The sequence below is a fragment of the Bos taurus genome, chromosome X (genome assembly GCF_002263795.3).
Source record: "Bos taurus isolate L1 Dominette 01449 registration number 42190680 breed Hereford chromosome X, ARS-UCD2.0, whole genome shotgun sequence".
In the NCBI taxonomy this organism is placed as follows: Eukaryota; Metazoa; Chordata; class Mammalia; order Artiodactyla; family Bovidae; genus Bos; species Bos taurus.
The window spans coordinates 69,133,306-69,143,189 of record NC_037357.1 but is presented as its reverse complement, the minus strand read 5'-3'; the positions used below and the strand labels follow the sequence as shown (position 1 = coordinate 69,143,189).

At 35.9% G+C, this 9,884-nt stretch overlaps 1 pseudogene; it reads left to right on the top strand.

Annotated features, from left to right (window-relative positions):
• Window positions 1-210: 210 nt before the first annotated feature.
• LOC112445010 (transmembrane emp24 domain-containing protein 7-like) lies at window positions 211-3,303 on the top strand (annotated as a pseudogene).
• The last annotated feature ends 6,581 nt before the right edge of the window (window positions 3,304-9,884 follow it).

Sequence of the window (9,884 nt, the reverse complement as noted above, 5' to 3'; positions counted from 1 at the left end):
TAAATGTTGAAGTCCTAACTTGAGGTTCATTATAATATAAACTTACTTGGAGATAGGGTCTTTATCATGCTAAAATGAGGCCACTACAGTTCGCCCCAATTTAATATGACCTGTGTCCTTACAAAAAGGGAAAATTTGGAGACAGGATTATACACAGAAAGAACATTATGTGGATATATAAACAGCCACCTATAAGCCAAAGAGAGAGGCATGGAACAGAACTTTTGCTCACATTCCTCAGGAAGAACCAATCCTGCTGATACCCTGTGCTCTAGAACTGTTGATACAGTAAGTTGTTGTTTAAGCCACCTAGTTTATGGTACTTTGTTACAGAAGCCTGAGTAAACTAATAAAATCAGTTCAACAGTTCATAATTATGCAGAAGCCTGTTTTCAACCTATCTAGAAGTATATACACAACGTATATATATTCACACACAAACACATAAATACACCTTGAGGAAACTTAAGGCAGAACTAATTAGCATGCCTCTGAAAATGAACACTCCCATTTTATTTTTTATCAAAAATTAATAATGACTAATACTATAAAGGGATAAAAGCAACTGTATTAAAGAAGTTCAAGAAATGGTTTGTATTATCAATGCTAAATTACTCTGGACAGTTACTGAAGATCTATGTGAATGTCAAAATCAGCATTATGAAAAATAAATTAAATGGAAAAATGCTACAACAGACCCAGGCGCTGGCTGTTTTGGGAATCGCATTCTCAAGGCTATGTTATTCTCTGGCCCACGTGTAATCCATGCATGGTGGCATGGAATTTTTTAACAGCAAAATTCCAGTCAGCCAAGTGTGTAATTTGAACCTCAACTGTTCCATAAATGTAAGAAGAGGGGAAAGGGGTACATTTTATATTTAACTGAAAAACATTAATGTTACTATAGATTAAATAACTTCTGAGTTATTCAGGGGAGATTCTTTGAGATAGCACTCAAATTAGAAATTATTTGTTTTGTTTTTTTTCAATCACAAGTTAGGTACATTTCTAAAACAATAATGCAAATATCAGGTATATTTATAAAGCAGAAGTGCAAGTACACATATCTATAAAATTAAATATGCCTGCATATACCCATACATGTTATAGGACATTTTATGATTATAATGTTCTTTAACATGTTGAAAGTTTTGAACTGTGTGTGTGTGTGTGTATGTGTGTGTAAGAAGGTCTTACAATTTCCAATGAAGAAATTCAAGCACTTCAGGGAGGTCACAGTTTATGTTCTTAATCAGTAACCACCAAAATTATTAGTGAACCTTTGAGATGAAGGGCTGGGAAGAAGTTCAGAATGGGTTGAAAGCAATTTAGGATGGTAGGACGAGGTTGATGACATATTATTTATGAAAGAAAATTCCTTAAAGGGACAATATAGGTCAAAGGATACTGAGCAATTGGTGAATTCCAGATAATCTATCACTCAGCAGTCAGAATACATATTGACTTTTCCTGCTTCTTTCTAGGTACACCCCTGCAAAAAGCATCAGGAAGAATATGTTGGAATTGGTTTATCTGACATATTGGTACTGAGTAGGAAGGATGGCAAATAATTTAAGTAGTTTAGAGTTGTTTAGAATTTTCTGGACTTCAGTCTTAAGCTGAAGTCTCATTGCAATATTGCCCTCTGAAAAATTTTCTCACAAATACATTTCTAGCCTAGACAAGAAACTTAATTTAATAACTGTGGATGTATTTATCTGTACTTGGAATTTTCTGTACCTTACTTAGTTGCAGTAACAAGTTAATATTTTCTTCTTATAATAATATTATATCTGTCATATGTTGAGTACCAGGTAATATTATAAACTTCATATTTAATCTTAAAAAAAAAAAAAAACCTCTGCAAGGTAGGTGATATTGTTTTCATTTTACAAAGATCCTGTGGGTATAAGGGTAAAAGTATATGATATATTTTGGATTCAAACCCAATCAGGTTGAATTCAATGCTATGCTATTTCATTTACAGTATAAGTGGTTGGATTTGAATTTGTGACCTATTTTTTAAAATGTGCCCTGCTTTATTTTTTTTAACAATTTATATATATATATATTTATATATATATATATATATAAATATATAAATATATATATATATAAATATATATATATATATATATATATATATAGTCCCTTCCAAAATTCTGTGTTTCAGCAGGCTTTACTGACACATAATTTTTCCTTTGGATTATTAAATGGGGTATATATTGTCAACATAAGTTAGGGCACATTAGCCATCCATTTAAGAAACTCAAATGTCTTCCTTCCCAGCTTTTTCCTGGTCCTAGGTCCTCAGCACGCCTCACCCACACCCAATGGATCACTTCTGATCCCTAATATCTCCAAGGCTCAGAGAGACTGCAGTGTGTCTTTGTGGGACATCCACAAGGGGCAAAGGTCTGTTGTGCACCAGTTGATGCAGACCTGACCCTAGTCTCCCCACAGCTCTGTTAAGGAGCCACCATAGCCTCTCAGGATGCCCTGGATGATGACAGCACCGAGCTAGGTGGCTGCTGCAGGTCACTTGGGGCACTGCTGGGTGGTGGAGCCTTCCTGGGGGCATATAGATTAACTTCAAACTGCCTGGCTATGCCCAGTAGTGCCTCTATAGGACATCATGCATGGCACCAAGTGCACTCTAGAGTTCCAGGCAATTGCTGGCAGTCACTATGATGTAATTTGTCAATCTGGAGATCCTTATCACAATGCTTTATACAAAGTGAAGAAACAGCCTTCTAAAATGGGACATACAAATTTTGAATCAAGGATGAACATTCTGCTTTCACACATAAAAACGTGTATTTTGATTTTGAAGTCAGAAAACACCCACCTTTGTTTCCTAGTGATAGCTGAGTCAGTGCTCTCAGCCAGATGGAATCTGCCTCTGTTTCAACTCAAGAAACTTTAAAGTCTGTCATTGACTTTCAGACTTATTTACTTTTGAGAGAAGTTCAAGGCCTAAGCCAACCAAGGATCTAAATGGCCTTGGATTGTAGAGGCCTGCATTCTTGCTGGTAATTAGCACAGGGCAGGTATTTCTTCTGAAAAGTTTTTTCTCAGATAAAAGAACTACTAGTATTGGAGAAGGCAATGGCACCCCACTCCAGTACTCTTGCCTGGAAAATCCCATGGACAGAGGAGCCTGGTGTGCTGCAGTCCATGGGGTCGTGAAGAGTTGGACATGACTGAGCGACTTCCCTTTTACTTTTCACGTTCATGCATTGGAGAAGGAAATGGCAACCCACTCCAGTATTCTTGCCTGGAGAATCCCAGGGACGAGGGAGCCTGGTGGGCTGCCATCTATGGGGTCACACAGAGTTGACACAACTGAAGTGACTTAGCAGCAGCAGTGTTGGATCATAACTAGTTTTTAAGAATTGATGCACCCTAACCAATGGAATGTTGCTGATCTTTAATTTTAGGTATGGAAGAACTTACTACTGGCAATTTTTAAATTTTTTTTTAATTTAAATTTATTTATTTTAATTAGAGGCTAATTACTTTACAATATTGTATTGGTTTTGCCAAACATCAACATGAATCTGCCACGGGTATACACATGTTCCCAATCCTGAACCCCCTTCCCACCTCCCCATACCATCCCTCTGGCTGATCCCAGTGCACCAGACCAAAGCATCCTGTATCCTGCATCGAACCTGGACTGGCGATTTATTTCTTATATGATATTATACATGTTTCAATGCCATTCTCCCAAATCATTACCCCCTCCCTCTCCCACAGAGTCCAAAAGACTGTTCTATACATCTGTGTCTCTTTTGCTGTCTCGCATACAGGGTTATCGTTACCATCTTTCTAAATTCCATATATATGCTTTAGTATACTGTATTGGTGTTTTTCTTTCTGGCTTACTTCACTCTGTATAATCGGCTCCAGTTTCATCCACCTCATTAGAACTGATTTAAATGTATTATTTTTAATGGCTGAGTAATACTCCATTGTGTATATGAACCACAGCTTTCTTATCCATTCATCTGCTGATGGACATCTAGGTTGCTTCCATGTCCTGGCTATTATAAACAGTGCTGTGATGAACATCGGGGTACACATGTCTCTTTCAATTCTGGTTCCCTCAGTGTGTATGCCCAGCAGTGGGATAGCTGGGTCATATGGCAGTTCTATTTCTAGTTTTTTTAAGGAATCTCCACACTGTTCTCCATAGTGGCTGTATTAGTTTGCATTCCCAGCAACAGTGAAAGAGGGTTCCCTTTTCTCCACACCCTCTCCAGCATTTATTTTTTCTAGACCTTTGGATAGCAGCCATTCTGACTGGTGTGAAATGGTACCTCATTGAGGTTTTGATTTGCATTTCTCTGACAATGAGTGATGTTGAGCATCTTTTCATGTGTTTGTTATCCATCTGTATGTCTTCTTTGCAGAAATGTCTATTTAGTTCTTTGGCCCATTTTTTGATTGGGTCGTTTATTTTTCTGGAATTGAGCTGCAGCAGTTGCTTGTATATTTTTGAGATTAGTTGTTTGTCAGTTGCTTCATTTCCTATTATTTTCTCCCATTCTGAAGGCTGTCTTTTCAACTTGCTTATAGTTTCCTTTGTTGTGCAGAAGCTTTTAAGTTTCATTAGGTCCCATTTATTAATTTTTGCTTTTTTCCCCCAGTATTCTGGGAGGTGGGTCATAGAGGATCCTGCTGTGATGTATGTTGGAGAGTGTTTTGCCTATGTTCTCCTCTAAGAATTTTATAGTTTCTGGTCTTACATTTAGATCTTTAATCCATTTTGAGTTTCTTTTTGTGTACGGTGTTAGAAAGTGTTCTAGTTTCATTCTTTTACAAGTGGTTGACCAGTTTTCCCAGAACGACTTGTTAAAGAGATTGTCTTTTCTCCATTCGATATTCTTCCCTCTTTTGTCAAATATAAGGTGTCCATAGGTGCACGGATTTATCTCTGGGCTTTCTATTTTGTTCCATTGATCTATATTTTTGTCTTTGTGCCAGACAATACTGTCTTGATGACTGTGGCTTTGTAGTAGAGCCTGAAGTCAGGCAAGTTGATTCCTCCAGTTCGAATCTGCTTTCTCAAGATTGCTTTGTCTATTTGAGGTTTTTTGCATTTCCATACAAACTGTGAAATTATTTGTTCTAGCTCTCTGAAAAATACTGTTGGTAGCTTGATAGGGATTTCATTGAATCTATAGATTGCTTTGGGTATTATACTCATGTTCACTATATTGATTCTCCCAATCCATAAACATGATATATTTCTCTATCTATTAGTGTCCTCTTTGATTTCTTTCACCAGATTTTTATAGTTTTCTATATATAGGTCTTTTGTTTCTTTAGGTAGATATATTCCTAAGTATTTTATTCTTTTCGTTGCAATGGTGAATAAGATTTTTTTCCTTAATTTCTCTTTCTATTTTCTCATTAGTGTATAGGAATGCAAGGGATTTCTGTGTGTTGATTTTATATCCTGCAACTTTACTATATTCATTCATTAGCTCTAGTAATTTTCTGGTGGAGTCTTTACGTTTTTCTATGTAGAGGATCATGTCATCTGCAAACAGTGAGAGTTTTACTTCTTTTCCAATTTGGGCTCCTTTTATTTCTTTTTCTGCTCTGATTTTTGTGGCCAAAACTTCCAAAACTATGTTGAATAGTAGTGGTGAAAGTGGGCACCCTTGTCTTGTTCCTGACTTTAGGGGAAATGCTTTTGTTTTTAAAAACCTTATTCATAAACTTGTTTGTGGGGGATGCACAGTGTATAGCCTCAAACTTTAAAAAGGACACTTTAAATTTACACAGGTAAAAAAATCTTCAGGACTTATTTTGGGCTATTCATAAATTCAACACCAAAGATTTACTTTTTCCTTGGTTGTTTATATCTATTCTTCTGTACACTAAACTTTGGTATTTTTATTCCTTTTAGCCATTTAAAAGTACTTTACTTATAGTTTGTGCATATTTTTAAAACCTTAGATTTAATGTCTAAATGTATTGTGAAGGAAGATAACTGACTTTTAACTGTTTATAAGAAATAAAACTTTGTTTTTAAGGAAACTGAATCTGACTAATTATATTCTTTTTTACCCCAATACTTTTCATAAAAAGTTTATTTTATGATTTTATTTTTATATATATTCATGTAAATGCAAAGCTTTTGGGACACACACAAACTCACACACCCCTGAAGACACACGGCTCTATTTGATATTTGGCAGATATCATATTATTTTTTCAAATGTTTTTATGACTAAAACACATCTTTCCTAGTATGCGATCCCATGTGAATTTTAATATTATTTTTTTATTGAGAATTCTATTTTATTTATTTATTTTTTCAGATGCCTTGAACTTGCTTTATTTATTATTATTATTATTATTTACTTTACAATATTTTATTGGTTTTGCTATACATCAATATGCATCCGCCATGAGTGTACACATGTTCCCTGTCCTGAACCCCCCTCCCACCTCCCTCCCCATATCATACCTCTGGGTCATCCCAGTGCACCAGCCCCAAGCTTCCTGTATCCTGCATCCAACCTGGATTGGAGATTCATTTCTTATATGATATTATACATGTTTTAATGCCATTCTCCCAAATCATCCCCCCCTCTCCCACAGAGTCCAAAATACTGTTCTATACATCTCTGTGTCTTTTGCTGTCTCACATACAGGGTTGTCGTTACCATATTCCTAAATTCCATATATATATTCTAAACCCAATTCTCCACTGATTAATTTTATGTGGAAAACTGATCACAGAAATGTTATTAAAAAAAAAAAAAAAGAAATGTTATTTAATATTGATATAATTTTAAGTTCATATATCATGGTTTATTTCTAACAAGCTTAGAAAATGTCACATTTTTGTTACAGGAGGTCTATTCCATGATTTATAACAAGATATGTTTTTTTTTAATTCATAAATAATTCTTATCAAACAAAAAATAGTATGTTTAAATAAAATATTATATTTTATACAAGCCTGAAAATCAGATTGTTATAACAGGTAGAATATTTACAGGATAAAATTTAAGACACTTCAGTGGGGGAAAAATGAATGAAAAATTTTTTACTGAGTTATCCGCACACATCACATTTTCAGTATTTTTACCAAGAAAGAGGTGATCCATTTCATTTTAACATTGTAATTGACTGGTTCTTGCTCTTATGTGAATTTCATGTCTTTAAGTAATTCCAGTTAAAATCCATAGCTGTAATGTAATATTAGTATGGTAAAAGTGTCATACACTTTATCTTCAAGGGTGTGATGCACTGAGAAGTTAGTTTCTTTGTATTTTTTCTTTTCTTTTTTTGTCTTACACGTGGAATTTCTACAGTCTCTAGTTAGCAGCCCTAAGATGATCTAAAATTTTAGACTATTGTGTGTGATTTTTATTTGATAATCCGTACTGACACTAATATATTTAATGAGTATTAAATAATGCATATTTTGTACTATAGGGTTTGCACTATGTCTGCATTTTGAAACATATAGATAGAAATGATTGAAAAAAGACTTTGTTCCAAGTATTATGGAATAGAATATGAGATGATGTAAAATTCCATAGGTGTTTAAAGCTTTTCTCATGTTAAAAATAATTTGCAACTGCTTTTGTCCTGCTTCTTTCCCTCACCCTAAAGTGCTGAGTAATGACTGTAATATTTTAGAAACTTTGATATGTGTACTATAGAACACTGATGGGATAGCACCTACCACTACCAACTAGAAGTTAATTCTAAATTAAAAGCATGTACACTTTAGCATGTAAGAGCAAAACAAAATCAAGTTTTCTGGCTTCTTATTTTCTAATGCCACAGTGTATCAAGGAGTGAAAATGTTTTCAAAATTTAATTCTAAAATTTTGAGGACAAAATTACTTTTCCTTAAACAATATTATTCAATGAATTCAGTTCAGTTCATTCGATCAGTCATGTCCAACTCTTTGTGACCCCACGGACTGCAGCATGCCAGGCTTCCCTGTCCATCACCAAATCCTGGAGCTTGCTCAAATTCATGTCCATTGAGTCAGTGATTCTATCCAATCATCTCATCCTCCATCATCCCTTTTCCTCTTGCCTTCAATCTTTCCCAGCATGATGGTATTTTCCAGTGAGTCAGTTGTTTGCATCAGGTGGCCAAAGTATTGGAGCTTCAGCTTCAGCATCAATCATTCCAATGAATATTCAGGACTGATTTTCTTTAGGATGGACTGGTTGGATCTCCTTGCAGTCCAAGGGACTCTCAATAGTCTTCTGCAACACCACAGTTCAAAAGCATCAATTATTTGATGCTCAGCTTTCTTTATGGTTCAAATCTCACATCCATACATGAAAACTGTAAAAACCATAGCTTTGACTTGATGGACCTTTGTTGGCAAAGTAATGTCTCTGCTTTGTAATATGTAGTCTAGGTCGGTCTAAATTTTTCTTCCAAGGGAAGTGTCTTTTAATTTCATGGCTGCAGTCACTATCTGCAGTGATTTTGGAGCCTAAGAAAATAAATATCTGTCACTGTTACCATTATTTTCCCATCTATTTGCAAAGAAGTGATGCAACTTGATGCCATGATCTTTGTTTTTTGAACGTTGAGTTTGAAGCCAACTTTTTCACTCTCCTTTCAATTTCATCAAGAGGCTTTTTAGTTCCTCTTCACTTTCTGCCATAAGGGTGATGTCATCTGCATATCTGAGGTTACTGATATTTCTCCCGGCAATCGTAATTCCAGCTTGTGCTTCTTCTAGCCCAGCATTTCTCAAGATGCACTCTGTATATAAGTTAAATAAGCAGGGTGACAATATGGAGGCTTGACGTACTCCTTCTCTGAATTAAAAATTTGTGCAGATTTATCTATTGGGGATCTTGTATTGAAGTTTCCTGCAATTTTACAAATGTCCCTATATATTTAGATTTCAAATTTTTAAATACTGTTAACAGATTAATAAGCATGTTGTTTTAATTGTTGTTGTCGCCCAGTAGTGTCTGACTCTTTGCAGCTCCATGGACTGCAGCATGCCAAGTTTCCCTGTCCATCACAATTCCCCGGAGTTTGCCCAAGTTCATGTTTATCACATTAGTGATGCCATTCAGCCATCTCATCCTCTGATGCCCTCTTCTCCTTCTGCCCTCAATCTTTCCCAGCATCATGGACTTTCTATTGAGTCCTCTGTTCACATAAGATGACCAAAATATTGGCGCTTCAGCTTCAGCATCAGTCCTTCCAGTCAATATTCAAGGTTCATCTCCCTTAAGACTGACTGGTATGATTTCCTTGCTGCCCAAGGGACTTTCAGGAGTCTTCTCCAGCACCATAGTTCAAAGGCATTGATTCTTTGGTGTTCTGCCTTCTTTACAGTCCAGCTCTCACAACCATATGTGGCTACTGTGAAGACTACAGCTTTGACTATACAGACCTTTGTTGGCAGAGTAATGTCTCTTCTTTACAACACACTGTCTAAATTTGTCATCATGTTTTTGCCAAAAACCAATGATCTTCCAATTTCATGGCTTGAGTCACTGTCCACAATGATCTTGGAAACCAGGAAGACGAAATCTGTCACTACTTCCATGTTTTCCCCCTCCACTTGCCATGCATTAATGGAGCCAGATGCCATGATCTTAGCTTTTTAATATTTAGTCTTAAGCCAGTTCCTTCACTCTCTTCCTTCACCCTCATCAAGTGGCTCTTTAGTTTCTCTTTGCTTTCTGCCATTAGAGGGATATCATCTACATATCTGTGGTTGTTGATGTTTCTCCTGCTTATATTGATTCTAGTTTGTAACTCATCCAGACCAGAATGTCTCATGACGTGCTCAGCCTATAGGTTAAACAAGCAGGGTGACAACAGACAGCCCTGTCTTACTCCTTTCTCTATCTTGAATCAATCA